This window comes from Haemaphysalis longicornis, unplaced genomic scaffold (assembly GCF_048455015.1).
Source record: "Haemaphysalis longicornis isolate Haplotype H1 unplaced genomic scaffold, Haemaphysalis longicornis Haplotype H1 scaffold_3, whole genome shotgun sequence".
In the NCBI taxonomy this organism is placed as follows: domain Eukaryota; kingdom Metazoa; phylum Arthropoda; class Arachnida; order Ixodida; family Ixodidae; genus Haemaphysalis; species Haemaphysalis longicornis.
The window spans coordinates 51,141,722-51,154,364 of record NW_027526335.1 but is presented as its reverse complement, the minus strand read 5'-3'; positions in this window follow the sequence as shown (position 1 = coordinate 51,154,364).

Here is a 12,643-nt window from a genome sequence, read left to right as displayed (position 1 = left end):
ACCCTCACCGCAAGCTCTCACTCTAGCCCTCCTTCTCCGCCGACCGGCCACCGGCCGCGGGACTTTCAGACCTCGCCGCCGGAAGGATGGCGCGGGGGAGTGGGCAGTGATTCCTTTGGAGCAAGCGCGGAAAGACAGATCTTGGACTGCGGAGACTTTAGGTCAGCGTGTGACCGGACAGGCGGTAACGAAGTTGGACGATATGAGCAAAGGGGTCTTTCATACAGCGGCTGTGTACCCCACTCCTAGGCGTGCCGTAGAGAGCAGGCCCACAACTGGAGCCCATCATGGGCCTAATGAAAGGTGGTAGCGAATCCTCGCCGGCGGGAAGCGAGAGAGGTGGGCCAGTGAAAGAGGGGTGGGAGATCCTCTGGACCCCCCTACCCCCCCCCTTCCTGCTGGCGCCTACGGGCAAGTTCACTCGATATGCACGTTCAGTCCGCATGCAGGGTACACCCGGACCCTTCCTCGTCTGCCCCGCTCACGCGAGTGCAATTTGCCGGTCGCGAACATTTTGCACTGGTCGGCACAGGCTCGACGGTGTTTCTAATCGGAGACGAAATTTTTGAGGCCTGGCGGAGAAAGAAAATCCGGGTTAGGTCCGCCGAGACACCCTTTAGCTTAGCAGCGGTTTCAGCAAAAGCAAAAAATGCTGTGAGACTCATGCTCACTATTGATGGCAGAAAGCGCGGACGGCGTTTTGTTTACCTGCCTGGTTTGTCTGCTCCAGTCATACTGGAGAGAGATTTTCTGTTCAAGCAGGATTTTGTGCGCGACATCTGGAGGAACGACTATCACTACGGGTGGCAACCCCCTTTTCCGTTCGCGAATGCGCCGATGAGCGGTTTGGTGAAGAACAGGGAGAGGCCTCGTGAAAGATGAGCACTAATATAGACGCGATCGTCGCATTTTTTTTTTTGCCGGATCCTACGATCAGCGCCGAATATTAGAAAAAATTTGCTCCCTTTAACGGAAGGGGTAACGGAAGCGCGAGTGCCGAGCCCCGAGAAGGGGTAGCAAGGCCCCGACAGAAGGGTCTATGCCGGCCGGCCGCAAAAGGAAAGAAAAGCGACACTTCGCAGTGCGATTTCTCACCCCGAGAACAGACGCAGTAAGAAATTTGTCGAGGAGAGACGTAGTCAGTCAATAAGGGCTTATTGATGCCCAGGAAGCAGACGGTCTGTGGCTGCGGGTGCCGAAAAGGATTGCCAGTGGCGTAGCTTGCACCGGTAATTCTGAGGTGTTTGACGCGTATCTGCTTGGCGACCTTGCCTTATTACTTCACTATATTCCCCGATTGAATGAAGAAGAGGCGGTTTCATTCCCTTTCCGAGTTGTGGTCCGAAGAAAGTCGTGGAAATGGTTCATGCGATGCTTTCGCGACTAAGCACTAGCAGGGCATGGTAGCCGCAGTAAGACTTACGATAATTCATGCAGTGTCGCGACCTGGCCAGGCATGAGGGGAGACGTACTGAACTATTCTCGCGCTTGGCCTCTTTGTCAGGTGGCGAAGCCGCGCCGTGGGCAAACTGTGGGATACATGGAGGCGGTTGAACCAGCTACCCGTGGCAGAGTGTGTGACGTTCTGGGACCCCTCCTAAGGTCCGAGCCAGGAAACCAGTTCATTCCGGCCATAACGTAACACTTTCCTAAGTGGGTGGAGATGTTTTCCCTTGGAAAGCTAGCGTCAGAGCGGATCGTAGAGAAGCTGTTGGAGACATTTCTTCGCTTTGGCTTCTCCTCCGACCAGATCACTGACAATACTTCGTATTTCTCAAGCAAAGTCTCTTTGGACTGTTGTCGAGCGTCAGACAGCCACAGGAAAAGGAATCCCTAATATGCTCAGAGCAACATCACTGAGAGGGTGAACTGGAAGTTGAAGTATGATGGTTCCGACAACTCAGGAGCGTAACGACTGGGACGCACGTTTGCGTGAGCTGGCTTTCGCAATTAGGATTAACCTGAATAGTTTCAAGGGTTTGACACCAGGTTAACTAAATTTCGTACAAAGATCGTTTTCCCAGTGTAAAATGCACTGTTGTACGCTTCACCAGGTACTGCCCCTTCTCTGTCTGACACACACTGCTCGGTGGAACCTAGCCGAGGCGCGCATGGAGCACGCCGAGTACTATAACAAAGGCCATCGTCACCTTGTCTAGAACATCGATGACCTAGAGCTAAGGAGAACGCACCCGCTCAGCAACGCTGCGTGCGGTTTCACCTCAGCGCTCCCAAACAAATAGCAAGGTCCATACCGAATTACGGCACAGACAAAGGTGCTCACGTATGACATGCAGTCTCTGGAGTGCGGCGAGCTGGTGGGTCTTCTGCTCGTTAGCAATCTCAAAGCCTATCACGTTCGCACAGGCGATGACGAACAGGTGATAGCGGAAGCAGAAAATGGGAGTCCCCTTTGTAATGACACAACGGCCGGCGATAGCGTTCGTAGGCATCGCTACGTCCTGAGGATGCGGAAGTATATCCTCCCCACGGGTCGCTGTCGAAAGTGGTTCTACCACGGCGCAACCCGCAACGCCGGGGAATCATCGCTTGGAGTTTCATTGCGATATAGGCATTGTGGTGTGAAACGTGGTTTTGCGCCTGGGCATGGCGATACCACCCTGGGCCTGCGTACAGCGGGCCTTCCCCGGTGCGACCTGGGAGCCTCGTCACGCCACCAGCCTGGAGGTGTGAGGCGTACGTTCCCGCCTGGGTTTTATGGGTCCTGCCTGCACCTACCGAGCTCCGGGCCTTTTCGGGGTGACCCGGGAGTCTGTGGTCATGGGTATGGTGCCTGCTACCCTTCGGAGATACAACGCTGCTGTGGTTCGCTTATTGGTCGACAGCAAAGGCATGTTCATGTGCTGGAAGCCTGCTCATCTCTTCGCGGAGCTGCGATCCTTCCAAGGATCCAAGAGAGAAAGCACATTCCAGACGCCCCATTCACAGAATTCATGAAACCCACTCTGGGCGAGCCAGTGGGCTCAGCTTCACCTTCCTCTTTCACCACCTGCTACCGCCCTCTGCCTGTGCCCACCTTATTCTTTATTTACAACCCACTCTCCCCCAAGCCAGGAAGGCGAAAATTGGCATTGAAAATCAGCCTCTGACCAGGGCGCGTAAATTCTGTTCAAGTGATGAGGCGGAAATACACGCTGTCGGAGTGTTTTCGTCAGCGAAGGTATAGCGAATGTGTAGATAGAACATTATCATGTAGGGCGGCAGGTGATAGCAGGGGATAATGCAGCCCTGATTGTGCATCGTGACGTAGACGGAGGAAGATTCGTGTAGAAGCGCTCGCAGTGGCACCTTTGTTTCAATGAGCAGGAAGGCTGTGACAAGCGCCGAGAAAGCAAGTGGTGTCGTCTTCTGTTACTAAACGGTGATCTGTGACGTTGCTGCTTAATGGAACCATCCTCGTCTTGCACACTTTGTCTTGAGGGTGAAGTAGAGGGAATCCTAATTCTTCAGTGATGGTAGGTGCATTCTCCTACTCCAGGGAAATGTAATGGGACCAACTAGCTCACAATGCTCGCTGCTACGCACCATTGCTCGTTCTTCCGGCCTGTCTGCGCGAGGGCGACGAGCAGTCTCTGACTGCCTCCCGCGGCCTCCGAGTGGTTGGGCCCAGGTATCGCGGGAGAAAAACCTTGAGAAAGTATCTTGTGCCTCGACCAAGACGTGAACCGGGGATCCTCGAGAGGTTGAGCTGGAAGTGTGGGGACTTTGTACCTTTTCTGAGAATTATTGCTGGCTGAGCCATTTTGCAAACTCTCCCTATTCCAAAGAACGCCATTTCCACAACTCATGGCTTGACTGCGGGGCCTGCTTCGACGCCGCACTCTGTTGTGTAGCGGGAGACGGCCTGATGGCCGGATTCGGCTTTGCATACTCGCGAGCAGGTCGTCCGTCTGTAAAATTCGTGCTTACAGTGGAAGTCAGGCTCACACCTTTTTTAGGAGACGAGCTACTTGGATGTTGCTGCGATACTTCAGGACTTTGAGATTTCTTCTTGTGACCTTTCTTTCCCTTGGCGTTGTTTTTCTTTGCCTTGGAGTTATCTTTTAATTGTCTGATTCGTGCGTGGAAGGCGATGCTTTGAAGGACAATTCGCATCCGTTGTCGTGCCCAAGTGTCTCTCTGAAGTTCCCTACCCAGCAGGACCACAAGCCTCACGCCACTCGCCATGAGGTAGCCGCCGGGGTCATACGGGCATCCATTCGGCTGGGGTGGCTCCATGTACCTCTTGATGGTGAGCACGCGCTGCTTGCTACGTAGGTCGGTCGATAGAAAAATGACGGCGGCAGCGACAAACAAACGCAACGTGCAGAATTCCTGTGGTGGGCTGGCTTCCATTCTAGTGTCTTCTGTAGCGATGCTCCATTGATGGCACTTTCAGATGTGTGGTTTCAATATTTCACCGGGAGGCGCCAGATTCGGGACCGGGTTGCCCGCTGGAGCTTCCAAACTAAGGACGGAGTCTGTTCTGGCTGGCTTCTGCTGATCTGGTGCCTCCTCGCAGAGATTGGGTCACTGGGAAACACACCCTGATTCTGGTGTGTTGCGATAACTTCTTTCGGAATGGCGTCAGTTGGCGGCTTTTCTGCTATCCTGCTTTGTCAACGCAGCGTTCTAGTGGGGCCATCTCGGCCAGAGACAAAATCCGTGGTTGCCACGAGGCGTCTTCACTGGTGTCCCCATTTTGATATCAGGGGGCTGTTTCACACGTCTCCTGTTTGACGGCCCTTCGCGAACATGTTGGAGAGGAGGGTCAGCTATACGCAACAAAGATGGCAGGACAGCTTCGACAGAATCGTCGCTGTGGGGATAGTCAGAACATTCACTCGGTGGCACACTGCTCTGGTCGGTAGGGAGGACCTCATGTCAGTCGAGTCATTCTGGATGGTGGACACCCGAAAGTCTAGAGGACCCCCTGCTTTGTCGGTGACTGTTTTCATGGGATTAGGGTCATCACAGGCAGCTTTGCGAACGGGGTTTCAATCAGCGTAGTCCTTGCGGAACGAGCATCAGCTGAATTTTCATCGCGGATGGTGCATGTGATGAATGCCCACGCGAGTGTTTGACCGCGTATTTCAGCCAGCGAGAACAACAGCGACGATGACAAGGAAGAGAGCGCGTTAACCTACGGCGGAACAGGGCGCGTTTACGTGGAAACTACCCTGTGCATCGTGCTCTACCAAGAAGCTCCTCTCCTAAAAAAAAGGGGCCTGACTTCTACTGGAAGTGCAAATTTGACACAGATGGACGACGTGCTCGCGAGTATGCAAAGCCATGGCCACCTTGAACAAGACCATCGCTACCCTCCGGCAAGGCTCGAGAGCGCGTCTGGGCTCCGTTATCAAGGTGCTGGTGCGCCGACTGCTGACGCTCCGGGCTGGCTCTTGGGCGCTGCCGTTCCTGCTGTTGAGCCGCTAGAAACACATCATGACGGCACGTCAGCTTACTTGCTTATCGGGCATTGCTCTCGGACCTTCCGAACTGACAGACTATATTGTGTACCTTCAAAGTGTTGGCTGTGTTTTTCGTGTGAATTCAACCCGTCCTGTCTAGAATGTCCTGTCGTCAACTATGCTCACGTTCATTCATAGCAGTGCCCATTCATAACAGTGCCCATTCATAGCAGTGCCCTCAAGCTGCTCTGGGAGCGTCTCGGTTGGAACCATCGCGAGAGATACAAAGTGGTTGCTTTGCGGCACGTTGGGAGAGCCCACGAGCTCTCGATTGCAACTCACCCAAGCGGTTCGGACGTAGCCCTCAGAAATCGAATCCAGAGCTGCTCAGCCAAACGGGTGGCGTAGCACGCGCATTCTCAAGGAGCCGATTTCGTCATCCAACACCTGCACTACGGTGATTTCAGTCTTCAGCTCCGCGCCGGTCAGGTTTCCTTGTATTGCAGCGTCGAGGGATAGTCTCTGGATTTGCGTGTCGTTGAAGCCGTTGATCTTGGCGATAAGAGCGGTCCTGTGCGAAAAAGGGCACTGGATAAGAGCGTCGATTACCGCGACAATTCCAGTCATTTTCTCTCGCAAGAACCTGCGGCGTAGCTTCAGGCGTTCCAAGGGGAGGGACATCGAAGCGAAACGAAGATCCCCTTGGGTGCGAGCCATGATTGGTGAGCGCGAAGGAATCGAGGCCTCGTGAGCCTTGTAGCCGCTGCGCTGTCAAAGTCAGGTCCACTCGTGCCTCGAATCCTGTGTTCTACGGCACCAGCATATGGAGGTCCCAAGAAATAAAAGCACGACCCAGACGCCCCGTTCTCGGTAACCATGGAACACACACTGAGTAAGGCAGTGGGTGCAGGTTCGACTTCCTAATTCACCAACTGCTATCACCCTTGGCTTGCGCCCATTTTATTGTTTATTTAGAACAGGTGTATCAGTCTGCACAGAGCCGCTACCTCATCCTTGGGCTTCGAGCTTTGGCGAACGCCCGCGGCCCTCTGTCCGCCCCGGCCTTGTCGCAGCGTATCTTCCATTCCGGTGCGGAGCAGCGGAGATCTCGGTCCGCGGCGCTCTCCAGAGGAACTTGGCCGTTGCCAGGAATCCTGTGCCAGGCTGCCAAGAACGTGCTCCTAGTGGCTAGAGCGACCGAACGGCCTGCCGCCGCATGTTGTCGGCTGTCGGCCCACCCGCTCCCGCACAGGGCAGCCCTAAACGCCTACCAAGGGTTCGATACTCCCGATGACAGTCTTCATTGACGGACCCGCACCTCGTGTTTGAGAGGGGAATGATGAGTGGATCGCTTTGGCGCCCCTCGCAGCGAGCTCTCTCCCTTACTCTCCTTGCCCACCGAGCGGCCACCGGCACTGGGACTTGGGGACCTCGTCGCCCAAAGGATGGCGCTGAGGAGTGGGCGGTGACGTCCTGCGCCGCCAGGTGCAGGGAGACTCGGATCTTGGCCTGCGGCGGCTTTTAGTGTATATGTGCCCGATTGGGCGACAACGAAGTTGGACGTTGTGAGTAAAGAGTTCTTTCGCACAACTGCAGTGTGCCTCACACTCCTTCGCGGGCTGTAGAGAACAGGCCAATACAAGCCAGTTGGAACACTATTTTGTATTTTACAGGTTTTTATATTCAACAGTAAATGTAACGAACCTATCCCTTATTATTTCTACACAGATTCTGCACAAAACATTAGCAAAAATGTTTTTGTAAGCTACGCATTTAAGCAACTAGGTACATAAACAATTTTTGCGTAGAAATATATGCAGCGATCGAAGATCATATAGATGCAATACCTAAAAATGCCCCTATAGTAGGTGCTGTTCTTTTATGGGTCATTCGCATCGAGAATGCTCGCCTGGGTTTATAGCAGCCCTTCCCGCGAGTCAGGCGGCGGGCAGCGGCGTCCGTCAATCTGGGGAGGGGATTAGCCATGACTTCCTCATTGTGCCGGCGAGAGAGCGCGGACAAATGCGAGGCGGCAAGGCGACGACTGTGAGATGTTAGCCACGCGAAGATTACTCTAAGCGTTCTGCTTTAGCTTTGGACAGGTGCCGCCCGCTTAACGTAATGGTGTGACCGCTCAGCGCGGTCAGTGACTTTGGATAGCAGATGTCTTGTCATTGCTTGTTAGTTGCAATAACGCGTGCGGGAAACGTACTAGGAGTTGCATGAAAGAGAGTGTTGGGTCATGCGACCGCAGGTGGACAGATGTTTAGGATTCCTTGGTTCTTTTGGCCAATTCGTGGTCCATATGAATCATGTTGAAAAGGGTTTTTGCTCTTTCTCGAACGCCCCCTTTGGAGGCGTGGTTTTTTTGGATCGAAACCGGGGTGTAGGGTTTTGTCCGGTGTCGGTCGGTCGGTCTGTCGATAGGGATCTAGTACAGTATAGATCTTGGCCGACGAGGCTGCTGCGGGCAGAGTGACAATGTAAGTCCTGATGTAAATATTTGGAGTAATGTAAATAGTGTAAATAAACCTAATATCCAGCAAGAAAGGCAGTCCTCATTCCTCACCTGCTTCAAGCATCGGACGTTGATCATCGGAGCGAGTCGAGATCGTCCTCTCGGCTTGAGCATCAAAAGAACTTCATTATTTCGTCTTTATCATTCACCAAGAAGATGGAGAGGCGGAAGGTGACTCCACAGAAACACTTTTTGACTGCCGTACAAACCTCATAGTGCTCACCTCTCCACCTTACTTTTTTTAGATTTGTTATAGTTGTAATAGTCCGTACCTTAATTCTACAAATGATTATGTAATTTACTTACCGGTTTGTGGTATTTTACCTTTTTACCTTTTCCGCTTTTGCTCCCATCCTAGTCTGAGCCTGGTGTTTGTTCTTTGTTCTTTGTTCTGCTATTCGATGTGCAAACTTGAACGTGTCCGCTATTGCATTTGTACTTTGTGCCCCCCCCCCCCTCCTGCTATAGGCCTTTTTGGGCTGCAGTATTTATAAATAAATAAGTAAGTAAATAAATAAATAAATAAATAAATACCCCTCAGTCTGTGAATGCGGAAGTTGGTATGCGCCATGCTAGCCAATCGTTCTTTTTATTTCCGGTTACACCACAGGAAGTGCTGTCTACGTTTGGTACACTAAAAAACAGGAGCCCAGGTCTAGACAAAATTTCCATTCGCCATTTGAAGTTAGTAGTGTATTTAATCAGAAATACACTGACCAATGAAATAACTCTTGTATTTACGTCTGGAACGTTCCCATCTTCTCTAAAGAAAGCAAAAGTGATGCCCATTTTCAAAAAAAGGCGATGGATTATTATTATCTAACTACCGCCCTATTTCCAGTCTCTCCTGTCCAAGTAAATTAATTGAACAGCTATTTTCCAAACGTCTTAATAGATACCTAAGTTTAATATACTACACCGTTGTCAATTCGGTTTCCGGTCTGGACGTTCCGCTAACCTAACTTTGCTTTTGTTAACTGACTTATGAAGAAATCAATTATCCAAGATATTTCGTTTCGTAGGGTCAGTTTTTTTTTTAAGACTTTACTCAAGCACTTGATACCATTAATCGAGAAATATTGCTTCAAAATTAGAAGCTTATGGCATAACCGGACCTTCACTATTTTTGAAAAGTTACTAAACATACAATACACTGTATATGTTGCTGATACTTTCTGTGAAACGAGAGCATTTAACTAAGGTGTTCCCCAGGGATCAATCTTAGGTCCTTTGCTTTTTCTTTTAAATATTAATGACCTTTCCGATTGCGTTAATCTTTCACATTGCGTCTTGTATGCGGACGATACCACAATATCATTATGTAATAAATCAATAATTTGCCTTTCCTGTAACTTGAATGCAATGCTTAACAACGTTATACACTGGTTCCATGACAATTACGTAATTATTAACCCGGAAAAACTAAGTTAATAGGTATCCATATCATGAACTAAAACTTCCGCCGCATTTAATTGCACCATGTCACCGCGTTGCATTCCTTGCCATTCATCTCGACCTTAAAGGGAAGGTGAAGCGGTTTAAGAATTAAAAGAAAAGTTGACTTGCAGCAAGTAAACATTGAATAGTTCATGTGTAAGAAATATTTTCGCAATACATGCAATAGAAGCGGCGCAATGAGCAAACAAAAGTGGCCCTATGTCCCGCCTCCATCTCGCCACGCGATGCTGGAAGATCGAAGAGCGCGGGCGAAAACCGGCTGAAAAACGTCATACCTGGACTTCCGGCCGGATCGGCCGCCTCGGCCATGCTCTTTTCGCCGTGTTTCCTTGTGAATGATACTTGTTGTTGTCGTGGTTGATAGCACTCATTTGTACAATCTTCGTGTTCAAAAAGTATGCACGAACGCCAAACGAGGCATACGTTATCATGCCGTATTCCTAAGCAGAATAATGCCACGCCGGGATGCTTGATAACATACGGAAGCGACAGCCGAGGTGGCTGTGCGTGATGACAGAATATACTACACTACGTTAAATACTTTGTAAACCACTCCAATGCGTTTTTTTTTTTTTTTGATGCGACGGACGTGAATGTTCACATTAGATCCTAGATTTAGGAAGGATGGGGAATACTGCTGTACTTTGGCCGGGGATGTTTCGTTCCATTCCAGAAACCAAGTCACATTTGTTCAGGAAATACTTGTTTCGTTAAACGCGTCGGTTTTCTTTCCCTATGGGCTCAGGACAGTGTTCAAAAAAACAATTTTTTGGCGAAACTAAAACAAGGGGCCAATCCTGATAGAAGTTCTCTCCCGGCTAAGAGGTAAACAGTATTCCTACAAAGTAAAAGAACCAAGACAACCAGATTACTTATTTTGCAAGTATACATGTCACGATAAGGTGATGTTTGCCTGGAATTAAACTCCGAACTACCACCGTGCCATAATTTGTGTTGACTGCGGGGCCTAATTTTTTGCCCAAGATCCCGTGTGGCTGCATATTATAACCTGGCAAGCACTTGTTGTCACTGAACCTCAAGTGTGCTCCAGTGATAGTCAGTGATATATATAATGATGATACTAAAAAAATTTGGAGCGAAGAGTAAATATACGGCCTCTGTCCGACTAGCGCGGTGAATGCTTAAATACTTATATAAAAAAACGTAAATGCTTAAACTACAACGTAACTGCCTTGTCCGACTGGTCTGTTAATTATAACGAGGTGGCCGTAATATTGTAGCAGAATGCGCAACGCACAAGCGAAAATCAAGCCCTACTACAGCCAATAATGCTGAGCAGGCACTAGTATGCTGCAGTGTTTTCAGAATAAATGCATGTGAAGCAGTAAGACCCCACTCATCGAAGTGCAGCTAGTAATCGCGGAGGCGCCGTAGCGCCGCTGCCGAAATGGCGCGCGCGTGTGGGTCTGTGTACGGGGATGAGTAACGGGGCTGGGGTGGGTGACAACGAACAAAGGAAATGCGGAAGCAGAGTCTGCTTGTTGGTTTATGCGTGTACCGGCAAGATGTGTCTCGCATATACGTTTACAGCGCATGAACGCTATTTTTTCGCGCAGTGCACGTACGTGCTTTTCGCTGGTAGATTGTTTATAAAACGCCCATTAATCTTCGGCATAAGTGGCTTTGTGTATAATAAGAAACAGTTAAGGCAGTACCTAATATTAACATAAGGTATAAAATCCCCCTATGCTGGTTGCCTAATTCAAAAATATTTTGATGGAACCCACTAGTCGACGTCACAGTCACTGCTTTGGGGTTCTCTGTCGTTTAAAGCAAATTTAAGCTCCAAGGTAATTGAACCAACAGCACGGGAAATTATAAAACAAACTTCCAGTCATGTGCGAAAATTAAACTGCGAGCTAAATTGCCAGAAAGGCAACCGTGCGATCGTTCGCAATGCTTCCGACAACCCGCGCGGCCGAAGGGTGTCCTCCTTTGACGTCATGACGGGCGCAACCAATCAGGGGCGTCAAAAGACGAAAAGCGCGCGTCTTTCAAACGGGGCCGCGCTTTTTGCAAAATAAATGCCACTTGGACTCATGTACGATAAATTTCAATGTGATATTCGGAATCAGCGCGCAAGAAACGATATAACTGTTAATCTAACTCACATTTTTTGGAAAGCGCTTCAGCTTCCCTTTAACCTTATATATAAAACGCACTTTTCTAACCTTAAGCAAAAAGCCACTTTTGGCATACGAGGTTTGATCGAGGCTCGGCGCTTTTTCCCTCATCATGCTTTGTGGTCTTTATATTTTGCATTTCTTCACAGTCATTTTCATTATGGCATTGCTTCATTCGGCAAGGCGTACTCTTCTCATCGGTTCAACATGTTCAGAATCAGGGTATTCGCATTATCACATTTAGTTCATGTCCTTCCTCTGCTTCAGGCATACTGCGTCAGAACTGCATACTATCAATTAATGCAGCATTTCCCTACAACTTAGGAATATTTTGTTAGAAATAATTGCAATGTGACCATTCTTATGATTTCATTGACCTTTTTAGTTTACGAAACAAAAGCTACACCAGATTTTCAAGCAACAATAATTTCTTATTAGCAACTGTTAGAATTAAGTACGGTAAGAGAACATCTTGTTTTGCAGCTGTCACATTGTGGAATAATTTGACTGTTACGGTCAAATCATCGTCATCTATTACATGCTTTAAAAAAATCGTAGAGAGTTTCTTCTGGTTTAATTACGTCCTGGTTTTATCGTATTTATGATTGGTATTTTTGTTTGCTTGTGCCGTTATTTCCCTTGTGTTATTTCCCATTGTTTGTGTAACTTCTTGTATATATATTAGGCTGACTGTTGAGTGCGTGTAGATTACAGAATGGCTCCACTTGTCTTTTTAGTATTATGATGAGATGTCACGCCCATTGGCTGCTTTCACAAATTCGTGTATTCATAATCGAGGGTCCCCTTACACTCTGTAGACTATGGGACTCTCGTCCGTGTAATCATACGTTTGTATTCCTTTTTTATGAAATAAGCTTCCGCTTTCACTTCCGCTTTCAGATTCCATTGTACGCCAGTACGCCGTGCCGGAAAGCCAATCTTCTTTGGCGACGATGATGAATTATGAAAAGTTACCTTAAGACAAAAATTGAAATTACACGTCAAACATTATTGCGGTTTCTTCATATACATTGCAGGATTCCGACTTCAAGGTTTAAACAGCTGTTTAATCAAGTGGTACTCCCTATCATAACATACGCCTCACCTGCGTG